At 41.4% G+C, this 20000-nt stretch overlaps 1 protein-coding gene across 2 annotated transcripts in view; it reads right to left on the bottom strand.

Annotated features, from left to right (window-relative positions):
* The window catches only part of LOC135221697 (protein argonaute-3-like), a 699537-nt gene that overhangs the window by 617677 nt on the left and 61860 nt on the right, over window positions 1-20000 (bottom strand). The window lies entirely within an intron of this gene.

Below are 20000 nucleotides of genomic sequence, written 5' to 3'. Positions count from 1 at the left end.
ATGTAAAGAGCAATCACTTCAATAAAGAAAATGCTACAGTGAATTAGTAAGATTTTAGTTCTTTCGAACTACAGGTCTCTCTCTCTCTCTCTCTCTTACTGAGATGAGAGATTTTTATGGTACACGTATGTATAATATGTTTATTAATATTTTCATATAAAATATTAATAATAATAATAATAATAATAATAATAATAATAATAATAATAACTGTGATTACAATAATCATATGTCAATGTATTTTACAAATACTATGATAATATCTCTCTCTCTCTCTCTCTCTCTCTCTCTCTCTCTCTCTCTTCTTACAGATGTATTTTTTTTGGATGATGATTTATAATTTTCAAATATCAATATTAATGTAAACAGCAATAATATAAATTCATTAAAGAAAATACTAAAGTGAATTAGCAAGATTTAAGCTTATAAATAAAAAGAATTATGTAAGAATGAAAGAAAATGCATTTTACCCCGCGTCTTTGAACTCCAGGTAGCCAAGCAGAGCTGGCTGGGGTCCAACAAATGTCAAAACAGGAAGGGGAGTGTTGCTATCAAAGCCGAGATGAGAGAATTTCTATGGTACATGTGTATGTTTATTAATATTTTTGCATAATAATAATAGTAGTATAACTAATTTCTAAATTCATATGTTATAGTATTTTAAAGTACAATAATCTATCCATTTCACTCTTTTAAATAAGGATAACCTCTCTCTCTCTCTCTCTCTCTCTCTCTCTCTCTCTCTCTCTCTCTCTCTCTCTCTCTCTCTCCACACGAGATACTAGTATGTCTTCGTGGTAACTCTCGCCCTCTGTTTGGGCTGGAAGAGTATGTATAAGTATATCTTTAAGGACATTACTACATTTTATGGTAAAATAATAATATACAGTACTAGTTTACAAATAATATTAAGTTTAATGAGATTAAACAGTAACAATAACATCTCTCTCTCTCTCTCTCTCTCTCTCTCTCTCTCTCTCTCTCTCTCTCTCTCTCTTATGTATGTTTACAGTATTTGTTTTGTAGTGTAAATAAATGATTTACCTTATAACTAATTTTCAAATATTAATAAGATTAATTAAAAATAGCAATTCCCAGTCCTTTTATCCACTTGGAGGAAGGTGGGCGGGAGAGTATATGACAGTTTGATATTCGAATTGGCAGAGGGGAGGAAGGAGTCGGTCGGGTCTAGGAGTTATTCTCTCTCTCTCGCTCTCTCTCTTCTCTCTCTCTCTCTCTCTCTCTCTCTCTCTCTCTCTCTCTCTCTCTCTCTCTCTCCATTATTATTCTCTCTGTCTCAGAAATAATTCATAATTTCACTCTTGACGGTCAGTTATATGATATTGCCATTCATTGGTCTCTCTCTCTCTCTCTCTCTCTCTCTCTCTCTCTCTCTCTCTCTCTCTCTCTCTCTCTCTCTCTCTCTGTTATTTGCTGTAGGTATATATTTTTAATGGTAAAATGTTTAAGATGACTTTGAAATTATATTAATAATATAACCTCAATGATTAAGGCAGTAATAGGTTAGTAATTTTAGGTATATTTGAAGTAGGATGTTATTAAAGGTATACATTTGGTATCTGAACTTTCAAGATAGGCAGTAATAAGCATTTTTAGTGGTGGTTTTAACTATTCGCTGGTCTTAATTATTCACAGGGGTGTCTGGTACACATCCTCCGCGAATACGGGGGGAACACTGTGTATGTATGTATGTATGTATGTATTGGTATATATATATATATATATATATATATATATATATATATATATATATATAAATATATACCACACACACACACACACACACACACATACACACACACACACACACACACACACACACATATATATATATATATATATATATATATATATATATATATATATAATATATATATATATATATATCTTACAAGTGTGTAATGTTAGTGACTCACATATCATGTCTTGCTTGGAGACAGGCTGAGCTGTAGGGGCAGCTTACTTGAGTGAGGGAATTTGGGTACGTAAGCATTTTAACCGAGAGACCGCTCGTCTTGTCGTCAAGCATGTACATTTGTTTGTACGGATGTTACAGGTCTAATAGACCAGGGCACTTGCGAAAGTCACATTCCTTTTGGTGAGAACAAAGAGGTCAGTTGGTACACGCTAGGTGTCGGGAGAGAAAACCCCCATCGTAAAGGTATGACACATATTTTGTAAGACTTAGAAAACCGTTACCTTTGAAAAGAGAGAGAAGTGTGAAATACATTCTTTACTTAGTTACTTTGAAAAGAGAGTGATGTGTGAAGTGTATCTTTTTATCCATTGTTATCTTTATTACAGATGGGTTCTATTCCATGGTACTAGAGACGGGATTCTCTAACATGACTAAAATAATGAACCTATTGACATTCTGGGTTTGGGAGTGAATTCTTAGTCAGGAGGGTAGAATGTTAACTTACTAGTTTTCTTTATGGGCAGATTTGGGTTTTTGTCATTATGACTTTTTAATCATTTTGTTCTATTCTATATTCATCTGCTTTAGGTAACAAATAGTATATTTTTATACTTACGTGATCTTAATAGCCTAACGACATGGTTGCAGACAGAGGGCACCATTGACAACAGGTAAGGGTTTCCACTTTGTGTAGTTTTAATAAAAGGGCGGGTAAGAGTGGTGGCAGGCGGTTTAAGAAGTTTTTTATATATTTTATAAGCTGTAGGTATGCTAACGAAGAGACTGATGACCAGTTAGACATAGATGTTTTTTTTGGTAGGAAAAGGGGTTATAATCATGTCACAGGCAACTCGGGGCTCTTTTTGCTGATTCAATGGGTTGGGCAAGGAGAAGCTGTACATCTCTCTGGCTAACTTGGTGTCGGCCATCTTGGGATTCTTGTATACCAGTGTTTTAAAATGTGAAGGGGAAAAGTTTCATTTTCGACATATTAAAGTGTTTCATGAGTGCGGTATCTCGTAACTGTATCATTACAGTTTAGCAACTCTAACCCCGTAAAACCATCCTTGGATACACTTCACCAATGCCGTGCTAACAACCCCTCTAAGCTTCTCGCTATTTTCAATAACACACACATCTGTGGGTTTTCTCATTTCCTTCAATTTAACTTTTACCATAGTCTTCAAACCAGGTAGTAACATAATATCTTCTGATAAAACACCTCTATATTTGTGGTTAGTACCTCCATTTTCCCTCGCCCCATACACATTACCACCCCTAGTATCATCCCCAGCATTGTTAGTATCAGAAATAACATCAATATTAGTATCAACATCACCATCCAAAGTATCATCACCACCATTGTTATCACTGTGAACTCTGATAGAACCCTCGTAATCATTTCCCATATCAGCAACGTGGGTTTTAATATTACCTTTCTCCATAACACTCGTATCACCGCCATGAATATCACTGAGCACATCTCCTCTTTCAATAACCTCCATGTCCTCCATTCTATTCATGTCCTCATAAGGCAGAAAAACACCAGGTATCCCGACTGTTATCCCATTATCACCCGCATGGATCGAAATCTTGTGTCTTCTACAAGCAGGATGACCCAGCAAAAGTCTGTTGCCCAACGCCATTCCTTTCAATACCAAAAATGGTTCTGTTAACACTGTCACCGAGAGTAAACTGTGTTTGAACACAACCCAGGGTATTTAATCTATGGGCTTGCACATCACACACTGTCTCCGTTGAGGGTTGCAAAGGGTAATTGGAAAACATGGATTGATACAAATTATAGTCCATTAGATTTATTGATGCCCCCCAGTCTACAAATATCCGGATATCCACATCCCCTACTGTTCCATAGACTATAGGCCTCCATGGACTCTGGGGCGTCCCCCACGAGACCACAATGGCATGTAACAATCACCTGTACCCTTTTTGTTGATCAGGCTTCCAAAAATTTTGCCAATCCTTTTGCCCTCTGGTTTGACCTGCCTGGGAAGTTTTCACATTATAATTACCAGAACTTTGAGGTGTAGGCCTCGCATCTCTCCGTATCTGAGACGGACAAGACTGCCAATAATGATCAGTACTCTTACACATTTGCATTTTTTTTTTCTTGCTGTCTGTGTTTTTTGCAATTTGGTGGCGGAATGCTTTTACGTTTTTTTCTCTCTTTTTTTCCTTCTACTGTTTTTTTCTTATGCGCAAATCTGCGGCGTTTTGGCGTAAGATTTCGGGGTTAATATTTTACGTGGGAAGGTGTTGCAATACAGTAAATCCTTTGTTTTAGCTGAGAAACGTGATGATAAACATGTGATTATTCCTGTGTGTATGATATTTTGGACTGAATTTTTGGGGTTTTACGAGCCGAATAGATGACATTGGGGTATATATAATTAGGGTAGTGTCGTGAGGAGTTATGATTTAACGGCAATTTTTTTTTGGGGGGGGATGAATTTTTTTGCGTGGGGTTATTAATTAAATGGAGGAAATATTTTTATCACTGGAGTGGTGTTATTATTAAGATGGTGATTTATATATATAAGGAGATGGCATTAATCCTTGGGGGTGATTTTCGTTTTTTTTTTTTGGCAGTATATAATTATGGAATTGTGAGTTTAACGTAGTTTTTTATCCCGAATAGGTGATAATTTTTTATATAATTGGGCAGTATCATTTGGGAAAGTTATGTCTGAGATAATTTTGGAGCACCTTGGTCATATCTTGGAGATAGTTTTGTGGAATGTGCTGATGTGGTTTCAGTATAGAACATTTTTTTGAGAATCATGAGTTTCTGGCGTTGCGAGTCTGACTATGCTGCAGTTCGAAGCACCTGAGGTGTTCACAGGTGGATTTTTTGCTAATGTTGCTGTAATGAATCCGGTTGCGGATTTTTCCCTTTGGAATTGATTACTCGGAGATTTGCACTATTCTCGTAGATGTTGATAATGGCATTCCACGGGAATGCATCATGTAAGGGGATTCTTTTCCGGTCGTTTCTGGTTGAAGGGATTGCTGCTGTGGCAAATCCCGTAACGGGACACATTCCGTTTTGGGAAAGATATTGAATTATTATGTTTCTTTTTCTCTTATGTGCGCTGTGTAATGGGGGAAAGTTCACTCACTGTTATTATTATCTTTTTTTCTTTTTTCTTTTTTTCTTTTTTCCGAGAGATGTTGTAATGGGGGTTAAGCTCTAAATAACATCTCTATTTTAAATAGGAGATATAATTTGTCAGGGTATGTGAGTTAGATAAAAGGGGTGTTCGGCATTATATTTTATGGAGGTTAGTTATATAAACCATAAAAGGGGTTTTTGCTGTTAGACTTTATGGGTTCTCTTTTGATAGCGTGTTTGTCATATATGGGATTATTTGTGAGGCTTCAGTGGGTAAAGATTATATTTTGTTTAGCGAGGAATTTTTAATATTTGACTAGTAGATTGAGTATATTAATTAATGACGAATTTGTGGGGTAAAGCAAGACTTTAGTTATTTTATGACCATGTAGACCTTTTAAATACGGACACACAATGACTTTAGAAAATTCCCAACTCTACGTGATGGTGGCGATGGAAACGACTTCAGTCTACAGTACCAGAGGTCAAGTCAAGTCTACACACGAATGGCGTTTCTATGGACTGCCTTTGCAAAGGATGAGATGTCTTCGATATATCGTATTAGGATACGTTCTGGGATAAATCAGGAGTTTACAATCTTCGATGAGGCGGGTGAGAGTAGCACATGCATAGAAGTCATCGGATATTTCCTTGACAACGGGGTGGTGACCACGTTTCCTTCAGTAGAAAACGTCGAATCTACAGTTTCGCGACAAGAGGGTGTTGGATACACTCACGAGGGTCGCAGATGCTAAATAATGGCGCTCGCTGAGTTGTTTCGAGTTGGTTTATGCACTCGACCTGCGTCTACAACTATTCGTCGAGTTCTGCTTATCTTAGTGGCGAGGATGAGCCTTTCGTTAGTTCACATTACACAATACCAATATTAATGATCATGTTAGGTGCTATACTGATCACAATTTGTGCGCTAGGAGTTCTTAAACTTTTGTGCATTCGACGAAGCACAAGGGATCCAGCAACGGAGGTAGCCCTAAGTCATGTGGTAAATTGATACATTGTGCATTAGTTGCTGATGTGGTGTGCGACAGGAGTGCAAAGAGGACATAGGTGGCCGAGCCATCTTAAAAGTGTGTAATGTTAGTGAATCACATATCATGTCTTGCTTGGAGACAGGCTGAGCTGTAGGGGCAGCTTACTTGAGTGAAGGAATTTGGGTACGTAAACGTTTTAACCGAGTGACTGCTCGTCTTGTTGTCAAGCATGTACATTCGTTTGTACGGATGTTACAGGTCTAAAAGACCAGGGCACTTGCGAAAGTCACATTCCTTTTGGTGAGAACAAAGAGGTCAGTTGGTAAACGCTAGGTGTCGGGAGAGGAAACCCCCATCGTAAAGGTATGACATATATTTTGTAAGACTTAGAAAACCGTTACCTTTGAAAAGAGAGAGAAGTGTGAAATACATTCTTTACTTAGTTACTTTGAAAAGAGAGTGATGTGTGAAGTGTATCTTTTTATCCATTGTTATCTTTATTATGGATGGGTTCTATTCCATGGTACTAGAGACGGGATTCTCTAACATGACTAAAATAATGAACCTATTGACATTCTGGGTTTGGGAGTGAATTCTTAGTCAGGAGGGTAGAATGTTAACTTACTAGTTTTCTTTATGGGGAGATTTGGGTTTTTGTCATTATGACTTGTTAATCATTTTGTTCTATTCTATATTCATCTGCTTTGGGTAATAAATAGTATATTTTTATAACTACTTGATCTTAATAGCTTAATGACATGGATGCAGACAGAGGGCACCATTGACAACAAGTAAGGGTTTCCAATTTGTGTAGTTTTAACCCTTTAATGCCGAAGGGGTATAATAAAAATCATCTCCCGTAAGCCCGGGGGGGTGGGGGGGGGGAGGGGCTGGGAGTGAGCGCCGAAGCGGAAAAAATGTTTTTTTTTTTTTTTAAATCAAAGCACGCTTAGTTTTCAAGATTATGAGTTCATTTTTGGCTCCCTTTTTTGTCACTGTTTGAAGTTTAGTATGCAACCATCAGAAATGAAAAAAATATATAATTATCACATATAAATAATGCGATATATCATAGCGCGAAAACAAAATTTCATATATAATTGTATTCAAATCGCAGTGAGCAAAACGGTTAAAGCTAACGAGTTAATTTTTTTCGTTGTATTGTACGCTAAATTGCAATTATTTTGGTATATAACATATTGTAAAACGATCAAAGCAACACAGAGAAAATATTATCACAAAATGATGCATGAATTCGTAACGCCCAGACGTAAAAAAATGTTTTTTTCAAAAATTCACCATAAATCTAACTATTGTTCTAGAGACTTCCAATTTGTTTCAAAATGAAGATAAATGATTGAGTATTACTAAACTGTGAGAGTTTTAGCTTACAATTGCAGTTTTCGACCATTTTGGACGAGTTAAAGTTGACCGAAGGTCGAATTTTTTATATATATCTTTTTATATGCAAATATTTCAAAAATGAGAAAAGCTACAACCTTCAATTATTTTTTGTTGTATTCTACATAAAATTGCACACATTTTCATATATAAAACTGTATGAAATTCCTAATATGAAAAGGAGCAAATATTATGAGAATGCGACGTACGCATTTCAGAGATTTGCAGCGGAGAATCCGAGCGCGGAGGGAAGGAAAAAGTTTTTTTCAAAAATTACCATAAATCTAAATATTGTGCTAGGGACTTCGAATTTGTTTTAAAATGAAGATAAATGACTGAGTATTACTAGACTGTAAGAGTTTTAGCTTACAATTGCATTTTTTTACCATTTCGGTAGAGTCAAAGTTGACCGAACGTGGTTTTTTTCTATTTATCGTGATTTATATGAAAATATTTCAAAAATGAGAAAAGCTACAACCTTCAATTATTTTTGGTTGTATTCTACATGAAATTGTGCACATTTTTATATATAAAACTTTATGTAACGGCTAATTTAAAATGGTGCAAACATTACGAAAATTGGACGAAAAAATTTATGATTTTTTCGGAAGAATTACCGCGCGGACGTAAGGAAAAAGTATATTTCATAAATTCACCATAAATCGAAATATTGTGTTAGAGACTTCCAATTTGTTGAAAAATAAAGGTAAATGATTGAATATTACTAGAATGTGATAGTTTTAGCTTACAATTGCGTTTTTCGACCATTTCGGTTCAGTCAAAGTTGACCGAAGATTGAAATTTTGGCACTTATCTTTATTTATATGAAAATATTTCAAAACTGATAAAAGCTATAACCATGGGTTGTTTTTAATTGTTTTCTACATGAAATTGTGCACATTTTCATATATAAAACTTTATGTAACGGCTAATTTAAAATGGTGCAAACATTAAGAAAATCGGACGAAAAATTTCTGATTCTTTTCGGAAGAGTTACCGCGCGGACGTAAGGAAAATGTTTTTTTTTTTTCATAAATTCACCATAAATCGAAATATTGTGCTAGAGACTTCCAATTTGTTGCAAAATAAAGGTAAATGATTGAATATTACTAGAATATGAGAGTTTTAGCTTACAATTGCGTTTTTTTACCATTTCGGTCGAGTCAAAGTTGACCGAAGGTTGATATTTTGGCACTTCTCATTATTTATATGAAAATATTTCAAAACTGATAAAAGCTACATCCATGGGTTGTATTTAATTGTAGTCTACATGAAATTTTGGACATTTCCATATATAAAACTTTATGTAACGGCTAATTTAAAATGGTGCAAACATTACGTCAATCGGCCGAAAAAATTTATGATTTTTTCGGAAGCGTTACCGCGCGGACGTAAGGAAAAAGTATTTTTCATAAATTCACCATAAATCGAAATATTGTGCTAGAGACTTCCAATTTGTTGAAAATGAAGGTAAATGATTGAATATTATTAGAATATAAGAGTTTTAGCTTACAATTGCGTTTTTCGACCATTTCGGTCGAGTCAAAGTTGACCGAAGGTTGAAATTTTGGCACATCGTTATTTATATGAAAATATTTCAAAACTGATAAAAGGTACAACCATGAGTTGTTTTTGTTGTATTCTACATGAAATTATGCACATTTTCATATATAATACTCCCTGTAACAGCTAATTTAAAATGGTGCAAAAATTACGTCAGTGACGAAATAATTTCGAAATGTGTCGCTGATACTTTTTAGTGCGATAGGAAAGAAATTTGCGCTTGCGCGCCTGTGTAACGATTGTAAACAAAACAACGCCTTGATCCGTGAGCTCCCAGCATCCCCCAAGGCGCGTGATTCAAAAGTTTCCGCCTAGTAGGCCTATAAAATAAACTTTTTTATATCGATGTACCATACGTCCAATCGGCACCCAACAGACAATTTATATCAACATTTAATATGTCCAATCAGCATTTATATAATAATATATATATATAGATATATATATAATATATATATATTATATACAGTAGTACCTCGAGATACGAAAGGCTCAACTTACGAAAAGTCCAAGTTACGAAAGCCAATACGAAAAATTTTACTGCTCTACTTACGAAAAGTTTTCAAGATACGAAAGGTTGTTGCTATAAAGTCCAGAGATTCGCCCGGACCACCGAGAACAATTTTAAAACTCCCGCGCCGCCAACTGAGTAAACTCGCCACCATCCTCCCGCTCTCCCATTGGTTCCTGATACTAGTCACCCCATAAGGTCCTGCTCTCCTATTGGTCAGCATCTACCCCTTGTGCTTTAAGTACGTATTCTATTGGTAAAAGGTTGCTGTAAATTGAAAAACTTAGTATTCATGCAATACATTTAATAAAAAAAAGAACATTAGATAAAGATAGAATAAAGAATAGAAATGAATGGTTATTATACTGTTTGGTAGTTTCAGTAGTTGAAGAGAGCTAATGAAAATATATGGCTTACTGTGTAAAAGTGATTGCTTGGCGATCGTTTGATACTCGTAAGTGCTGGATGTAAACAGACGTTTGGAAGCTTTTTTTTGTTTGTTTATTATAGTTAATGGTTACTTAATAATTATTTGAAATGAGTACATGCAATACATTTAATAAAAAAATGTGAATTAGATACCATAAAATATTAAAAAAAAATAAAAAAAAACCAGGGGGGGGGGGGGGGTGGGGGGGGGGGGGGGGACTGGCCCCCCAAACAAAAACAACAAATACGCATTTTTTAGAATTCTTCTTCTGTTTTATTATTACGTTACGTAAACGTATTACGTATGTTTCATTATAGCTGTCAGTAACTCGGTATCTCCGTTAGGTAAAGATAGAATAAAGAATAGAAATGAATGGTTATTATACTGTTTGGTGGTTTCATTAGTTGAAGAGGAGAGATACGAATGACAATTTATGGCTTACTGTGTGCTAGGAAAAATGATTGCTTGGCGCTCGTTCGATACTCGTAAGACGGGTAAGAGCTGAGAATGTAAACAATCGATTGGAAGGTTTGTTTTTTTGTTTGTTTGTGTATATAGTTAATGATTAATTAATAATTATTTTGAAAATGAGTACATACTGTAACCTTCCCTTCCCTGATTTAATTTATAATTTGATTGGCATATTTCTAAGCTTTTTAGCTCTTGAGGTTTAGATGTCAGAATCATAGACTAGGCTACAATAGCAACAGCTAACATAGGCTAGGCTTATTGCTAAGGGACATATGATAAAGTCCTAATATATGCAGTAAAAATGGGGTTGAACATTATATGCAGTTGAATATTACTCAAGTATGTACAGTATTTTGCCTTTTTGGAGTCATATTTCTTCCGTCGTAACCCTAGAACATGTGTTTTGGGCCTGGAAATATAATTTACTGGGGTGGTTTTGGAGGGCTTGGAACGGATTAGCCATTTTACATGTAAAATGTGTTCCAAGATACAAAAAACTCTTGATACGAAGGCCGTCTCGGAACGGATTAATTTCGTATCTCGAGGTACCGCGTGTATGTATATATTATATATATATATATATATATATATATATATATATTTTAATCTATATATATATATATATATATAATATATATATATATATATTATATATATATATATATCGGACTTAACCTGTGTCACTCCGTGAAATGTTCCTATAGCACTCATCTAAGGTATAAATATTGCTAAATATATTCAAGAGAAAAAGCTACATGGATTATACCAGGATAAACCTGGTTCGCTCACCCCTGTATAGGGTGTCGGTATAAAACTGGGGCGAGTGAAACCACTACCAAAGGTCCCCTGCCATTTAGTCTCTTCCTTTGTCAATTTCCCCCTTCTAAAGAAGAGCCGTACAAAAGCCATCTACTGCCCGCTACTGGAACAACTAGCGCCTCGATCGTCATTCCTTTCCTTTTAATAGCACTAGTGTGTAGACACATGTTTTTTGGAGGTCTCTTATTTTGGACTTAATTAAGATGTGAGCGTCAGAAATCATCTATATCTAAGTTGAGTACTGCAATTATCAATTTGTTATTGTAAGGGTAGCGATTTTAATCATAATTATGTTTAAGCGTTTGTTTATATATGGGAGCCCCACATGCGCTGCTCCCGAGTCAGCCATTACATGCATCGCTACCAGTAACTTTTATTCTTGACGACTTTCAATTAGTCATCCATACTAATTGTAGTCGCGTTGATATTGATTTTAGCATTTACTCAAGGATTTACAAGTTTATTATAGATATTCTGACGTTTTATGATATGTATCCTGGCATGAGGGTTATACTAGCCTACTCGCCCAGACCTCATTGGTTTGGGAAGTAGGCTAGGCTGAATTCCTTTATCCTACCCGTATAGGCTGCTCCCCTCCGATTCGTTGGATGGGGAACTCAGCCTTATCCCTTTTCCCTTGGTCTTCTAAGAGGAGGATACCGCCTTCACCTGCCCAGGCCAAATATTCACTGATGGAGGGCTGTATGGCCCTCATGGGCCTTCATTTCTGTCCCTTGAGCCACCCTGGCCTACCAGTCCAGATCGTGATTGAATTTACGTTTTTGGAAGGTTAGACTAGCTGCTCAGAGCCTCCCTGGCCGACCTGACCAGATCGTTCCGATTATGTGAAGGTTAGGCTAGCCGCTCATTAGAACGGTATACGCACCTATCCCCCTTCTTCTCCTCATTCTCCTTTATCCCCTCTCATGCCAGGGCTATTATATTGTGTTTATTATCATATGGTATATCGTATTGTTGTATTGTACTCAGTGGACAGTCGGCCTATAGGCCGGCTGTCCCTGTGATCAGTTGGATCCACATCTTACCGGGAGGTGTCCCACCTGGCCGGTTGGAGTGATCAACTGATCGCGAGTGAGCCACCCCTCTAGACGACCTCCCTCCCCCCATCCCACCTTGGTGGGGTGTCACAGCTCGCCAGTCGCTACCTCAGGTAGCCATCCGAGCCCCATCCCCTCTCGCGGGGGGAGGGTAGGGGGTACAGTTGGAGGAGTGATACTCCTCACCTTACGTAGTGGGGGTGGTACGGGGGTGCCCACCCAGACGAGCCCTGGTAGACCACCCAGCTCGTCAGGACGGTATACACCGCATACTACCTCATCTCGCCGTTCCTATCCCCAGTCCCCTATCCAGCATCTATCCTTCCGCCCCGGCGGGTCCGGGATCCAGCTAGGGCTCGTTCGGTTATACATATAACAAGCAAGATCCCTCATATGATCAGATTCAGGCCTAGGTTTTACCTATTTTCCCTGTTTCGATACCTTAGCCGGACCCGGGGATAGAGAGAGATAGTATTGAATGGGAACTGGGCCTGGAACGAGCGTAGAATACAGTGCCTCGGCACAGTAATTTATTTAGTTTTAAGTTATGTTATATGCTTTAGGTTCGTTTACTACGCCGGGCATTTCTACCCCGCCGGGTATCCTAGGACCAAAAGTACTTTGATTTCCCTTTCCTAGTTTCTCCCCCGTTTTACCATTGTACCCCTGTGCCCCACTCCGGTGGAGGCAGACATGAGCTAAGAGAGGCGATCCTAGTTTACTAAGAAAGCCTCTCCGGTGCCGACGGATTCAAGCCAGTTTTAACCTTTCCCTGTTCTGTTGGTACCAAGCCTAAACTTTATATAAAAGACTATGAGGAGAATGCATAACGGGGCCGGAAAGCTGGCGGGAGAGGATGAATATGAATGCCTTTTATATGCATGCCGCCGGAATTTATTACGGCGACTATAATGAAGGAAGGTATGTTCCGCCGGAGTCATCTCCAGCGGGTCTATATATTGCGATACTCTTGTATCAATTATAACTTAGTGCATGCCCCGCCGGATACATCTCTGGCGGGTTTATATATTACGATACTCTTGTATTAATTATAACTTAGTGCATGCTCCGCCGGATACATCTCCGGCGGGTGCATATAAGGGATTTTGACGTACGAAAAATCTATTTCTGGGCGAAAGACCCGTGTCGCTCAGTGAAATAGGTTCCTTTAGCACTATTTCTAAGGTAAAATATTACTATAATACCAAAGAACAGCTAAATTGGAAATGCCAGATTATTCTGGCTCGCTCACCTTTATTATAAGGTGTCGGTATGGTTTCTGGGGCGAGTGAAACCACTACCACAGGTCCTTTTCCATTTAGCCTCTCCCTACATCAAAAAAACCTCAAAAAGAGAGGAGCCGACCTAAGGCTCACTACGCGCTACCGTTACAGCTAGCGCCTCTTGACGTCATTCCTTTGATAGCACTGCTACGCTGCACACGCGTTTTTCTTTGCTGTGTTGTGTTTTTCGCTTTTTGAAACCTTTATTTTCACCATGGATCGTCAATCTGCTTCTGCATCCAAGTTAAGTACTGCTCTTATAGTTGACACTATTTAGGGGCTGCCCTTGGCAATTTTAACCGAATTATTTAGGTTTTTAAGAGTCAACGACCCACGCGGCGCCGGCCCCGAGCCACCACAGCGGCGCGCTCCTTTGTGTCTCCTCATTTCATGTCTCACATGGTCTCCCATACCGAGTGAGCTCGATTTATTATGGCAGTATTGTTATGTTATTAATTGTGATGCATTATTGACATTTTAGTCTCTACACGGGGGATTTTACCGAGCACGTGTTCTCGCTTCGTAGCCTATCGGAACCCTACCGACCCAGTTTTCATGCATGTATGTTCCTTGTTGGTTAGGTCACCTTGTTAGGCTCTGTTATATTTGTGCTAGTCCTACTTTTAGTCCTAGACTACCCCGGCTGCCTGTCCCGCGTTTATTCGTCACGACACTAGGCCAGCTGCTCGGAGTTACCAGGTCTTGACCACCCTTCCCGGTTGGTCCTACCTAGTCCCTCCAGGACGTTCCTCTTTCTCTTCACCTCATTTTATTTCCATTTCCCCCCGTGTAACTGTATATTTCATTTTATTTTATTTCATATCTGTGAGTCGGCTACGGTTGGCCTATAGGCCTTCCTTTCGCCTGGCCTTCTTCACCTCGTGTGTGTTCACACCCAACCGTGAAAAGTCCAGATGATCACGTAGTAGCCACCACGCTGCCGCTCTCCTCTCCCTCCCTCCACGTCTCCCACCTAGGTGGGGTCATATCTAGCTCACATTGTCGCTGACAGCCGATCCGAGTACCCCCTTGGGGGATGTAGGGAGGTCCCCATGGGGACCCACGGTGGGCGGGTGGCGCTACCCAGCCGTTCTCATCCCAGAGTAGGGGAGGAGCTCGGCTCTACCCAGCCTCGGCCGGCCACCAGTCTCAGGTGAGCTCGGCTCCCCTTGGCTCTCTGGGCCATACCCCTGCCTTTACTCACCCCCTCCCACCTGCTCTGGCGGAACCAGGATTCCGGCATAGCCGGACTCCTTGAGGGTGTTGACTATTTGCAGACTCCGGCCTCCGGCGGGATTACATTATGTCATGTATCACATTTATATTTTCCTGTGTATTTCTCTTAATTTAAACTCTCGAAGCCACCGTGCTTCTCCGGGAGCTACCCCTCCCTTTTAGATTAAATTTTATGGCGGAGCTACCAAGCTCCACCACCTTACCTGATCTCTCCCATCTCGACACCCGGTATCTGCTTGGACTACTCCTTCTCCGGTGTATGGCAATAGTAGCTACCCCGATTCAGTAGTTTTCTGTTCTCCGGTGTCACTGGAAACACTGTTAACTACTTGCTACTAGCCTTACCGGATTCTCCAGCATGGTGCATGGCAAGAGAAGGTCGAGATGGGGATAATTCTACAACACCGGAACATTCCAGGGTTATGGCATATCAACCACGGACATCGTCCAAACGGTTAACAATGGTACTCATGTATCATTCCCTTTACAGGCCACCCATCGTATGGAGACTGGCTGCAACGCCGTCCTCCAGGATCCCTGTCTGCCGGACCCACGCCACCTGCGCAGTCCAACTAGAGAGTTCAGTAGTGTGGCACCACGAGAACTGTACCGCCTGCTACGATCTCGTGGAACGAGTCTCCTCTGATGTAAGTGACTCTCCGGCGTGTACATAATAATACAAGGTGGACCATTGTAATATATATGTCAATCATATGCCTCCTAAGTTAAGTTAAATAATAAGAGTTAAGTTTAAGATTAACACTAACCCTTCTCTTACAGGGAGCCCAGTCTGTTCGGGATGCTGCTCTTTCCACACTCAAGGTATGGGTGGGTGGCTTCGGGCGAAATGTAGCCAAGGCAAGACCATACATCCTCTCCCAAGAGATGGCTACTTTGATCTTCTCCGGGGGGGAAGAGCACCGGCTACGTGGACCCCGAAGTAGCAGCTCCCCTCATAGTATCTATTCAAGATGCAGTGTCCCAACACCCAGAGGAGACTTCGGCGCAGGAGGTCGCAGAAGAGGCCATGGCACTAGATCTCGACGTCGAGCCCATGACGGTGGACAGCATGGGCAACGGTAAGGATGCTAGTGAGGCAAGTTTTGTAGGTGCTCAAGGCCTTCCCTTGAGCACATCTAGACCTTCTTTCCCTTCCTCTTCTACTTCCATCCAGGGATTCTCCGGGGGATTTCTATCAGCTGGATCAAAATCCCTCTCGGCGATCCCTAAAGTCAAGGGCAAGCGTGACTCTAAATTGCTGTCAAAGCCCCTTCCTAGAAAGCCAAGTACCAGCCAAGTCCATAAAATTCCGGCTCACCATCCCGGAGTGGACAAACCCAAACATGGGTCTCTCTCCATAGGGTCGAAGACCAAGTCTTCCAAGGAAAGAGCCCACTCTTCCTCTGCCGACCCTGTGGCATCCACCTCTAAAGGTGCGATACCGAAGGTATTCAAGGAGGGCAGAGCCCCCCTCCTTTGACCAGGAAGCATTCGCATCCAACATGATGCAACAAATGGGGAACATGGTTAGAAACTTGGTCAACACCAAGTTTCAAGAAATTCTAGAAAGGCTGGTCACACAGGAGACCATAGTCGCAGGTCTCCAGCAAGGCGTAGCGTTGGGGCTTCAGCACCGGCCAAGCAGCCCAAGGCCAGCTTATGCCGGACTCCTCCACTCTCCCTCCCTTCCACCCAAATAACCCATGGAGGGTGGCTAACTACGCACCTTTCGTAAACGGCATGCTTACGATTGAGGGCTGCAGAACTCGAAGGATTGAGGACTTCGAGTTCCACCCGCCAGGGTTGCAAGCCCCTTTCATAGGCTAAGTCCATCTTACAGAATTTGCCTTGATCAGGGAGGACAAGGTCCCGAAAGAGACGGTTATCCTCTCTTGGGAGCAGGCACAACAGGCTTGGATCCGTAACCTGGATGAATGGCAGTGTGTAAACACTATAGTTACGGCCTTCAGGAGTCCCTTCACAATTTTCACTGTGGACGCGGAGACCCCAATCCCGTTCACATCTAAAGTGGCAGAACTCACTCTGCAAGCTGCAATGAGAGATGAGCTTATGCCACAGCTCCGGGAGACGGAACCAACATCTCTGCTACTTCCCGGAACAGATGACCTCTAGGTAGACCTCCCAGCCACCTTCTCGGTTGGCAAACTCAAACCTGACTGTGCCATCTCTCTATTTAGTGAGAGACTACCCAGGCTGTCTGATGGGCTCATCCAGACAGAATTCGACGCTAGGACACAGTTTGCGAGGTCCCTCAACGTACTAGTCATGACGGAAACAGCGGCTCTTATCTATGCACAAGAGCCGTTGTTCAAGATCATTGCTAAGGCACAATTGCTAAGTATGCAATGTGACTTATATGATTTTGTTGTGGCTAGGAGGAACTGCAGGAAGCATGTCCTAGCAGAATCCACTGTCAGGCATGAACCCAACAAACTCCTGGCCTCTTCGATATGGGGAGCGGATCTTTTTCCAGCCTCAGCGGTAAACGAGGTGCAACATGAGGCTGCTAGGTTGAACCAAAGCCTAAGGGTTTGGTGGGGATTAGTCTCCAAAAGGAAATCGGAGTCTTCCACATCGAATCCCAAAGCCAAGAAAAAGCCTAGGAAGTTCCAGCCCTTCCAGGCTCCTCAACAACAAACTTTGGTCCAAGCAGTTCCGGTTCCCCAACCATCAACCTCCAAGGCCCAACCACAACAGCAGTTCGTGCTGTTGACACAGCCGCAACAGCCGCAGGCGTCTACCTCCTTTGCTGTCTCCCCGGCCTTCAACCCCACCTTTGAAAGCCAAGTATTTCAGGCCTTCAATAGGTTCAGTAGGGGCAGCAGAGCTAGAGGCGCCTTTCGTCAACGAGGCGGAGGAAGGGCTACCAGCAGAGGCAGAGGTTCACGCGGAGGAAGTGGAGGCCGCCCATCAGCAACCCAATGAGAACCTCCAGGTAGGAGGGAGGCTGTACCTCTTTCGTTAACGTTGGAGGTTCAGCAATTGGGCCCAAAGTATTGTGTCCAAAGGTCTGGGCTGGAGTTGGATCCAAGGTCCACCTCCACCCAACACCTTCTATCAAGAACCAACAGCGGAATTGATAGAGTATTCCCGCGATCTTCTTCAAAAAGGAGTAGTGTCAAGAGTCAAACATTTAAAATTTCAAGGTCGCTTGTTCAGCATGCCAAAGAAAGACTCGGGCAAACGAAGAATAATCTTAGACTTGTCCCATCTAAACTTATTCATTCATTGCGACAAGTTCAAGATGTTGACCATTTCACAGGTGCGGACCTTACTTCCCCATGGGGCCATCACCACCTCTATAGATCTTACAGACGCCTACTATCATGTCCCGATAGCAAGACACTTCCGCTCGTTCCTAGGCTTCAAGTTAGGAAACCAAGCCTACTCCTTCAAGGTAATGCCCTTCGGGCTCAACATAACCCCCAGGATATTTACAAAGTTGGCGGATATGGTAGTCCAGGAACTAAGGTCTCAGGGGATCATGGTAGTAGCCTATCTGGACGATTGGCTCATGTGGGCCTCAAGCATCGAAGCTTGCCGCAAAGCAACCGCCACGGTCATCCGTTTTCTGGAATACCTAGAATTCAAGATAAACAGGACAAAGTCCCGGCTAACCCCGGCATCCCATTTCCAGTGGCTGGGAATTCATTGGGATTTGGATTCACACACTCTATCAATCCCGCCGTTGAAAAGGAGAGAAATAGCCAAGGCAACCAGACAAAATTTCTCAAGTGCAAACACGCGTCCTGGAGAAACCAAGAAAGGATCTTAGGTTCTCTCCAATTCGCTTCAGTGACAGACGTCTTGTTGAAAGCCAAACTGAAAGATATAAATCAAGTTTGGCGTTCAAAAGCGAACAAAAGATTCCGGGACAGATTAGCTCCAATTCCGGCGATCTTAAGCAAGCGTCTTCGCCCCCTGGACGGAGGTCAAGAACTTGTCAAAGACAATTCCACTACAGTTCCCTCCGCCGGCCTTAGTGATCCACACAGATGCATAACTAACTGGTTGGGGAGGGTACTCACAGTACAAGAAGGTACAAGGAACATGGTCCCTTCAATTCCGCCCGCTTCATATCAATGTGCTGGAAGCCATGGCGGTATTCCTCACCCTGAAGAAACTTCGCCCAGCCAAGAAATCTCATATCAAGCTGGTGCTGGACACTGCATCAACAGGGGAGGTTCCAAATCAAGCCACGTGAACCACGTCATGATAGCTATCTTTTCACTAGCAGGCAAGAACAAGTGGCACCTATCAGCCACTCACCTTGCCGGAATAAGGAACGTGGTGGTAGATGCGCTATCACGTTCAATCCCACTGGAGTCCGAATGGTCCCTGGACAAGAGGTCATTCAGTTGGGTATGTCAGCTAGTACCTGGGCTTCAGGTGGATCTCTTCGCCACGGAGTCGAACCAAAAACTCCCTTGTTATGTGGCCCCCAACCTGGACCCTCTGGCTTATGCCACGGACGCGTTGGCTATAGATTGGAATCAATGGAACAAGATTACCTTTTTCCTCCGGTGAATCTTCTCATGAAAGTTCTGAACAAGCTCAGGACATTCAAGGGTCACGTCGCTCTGATAGCTCCCAATTGGCCCAAGAGCAATTGGTTCCCTCTTCTGCTGGAGTTGGGCCTCCGCCCTCAATGATTCCCAACCCCAGACTATCACAGCTGGTGCAAACGCGGACTGTGTTCGCTTCCTCAGGAATTCAGAAAGCCCTAACTTTATGGACTTCATGAAGTTTGCAGCACAGAGGGATGCCGATATCAATCCTCAGAACATCATGTTCTTAGAATCTGATAAACGTGAATCAACCCTTCGTCAATATGATTCAGCAGTTAAAAAACTGGCTGCATTCCTGAAGGAATCTAATGCACAAACCATGACCACAAATCTTGCAATCTCCTTTTTCAGGTCATTATTTGAAAAATGTTTGGCAGCTAGTACCATCACTACTACCAAATCAGCTCTGAAAAAGATTTTCCAATTCGGATTCAAGATAGATTTAACGGATTCATACTTTACATCTATCCCCAGAGCTTGCGCCAGGCTCAGACCTACTGAGCGGCCCAAGTCAGTGTCATGGTTCTTAATGATGTTCTTAAGTTAGCCTCAGATACTAACAATACCTCGTGTGA

The sequence above is a fragment of the Macrobrachium nipponense genome, chromosome 3, assembly GCF_015104395.2.
Source record: "Macrobrachium nipponense isolate FS-2020 chromosome 3, ASM1510439v2, whole genome shotgun sequence".
NCBI classification, from domain to species: domain Eukaryota; kingdom Metazoa; phylum Arthropoda; class Malacostraca; order Decapoda; family Palaemonidae; genus Macrobrachium; species Macrobrachium nipponense.
Note: the sequence above shows the minus strand (reverse complement) of the source record. Positions and strands in the feature narration are given on the sequence as shown.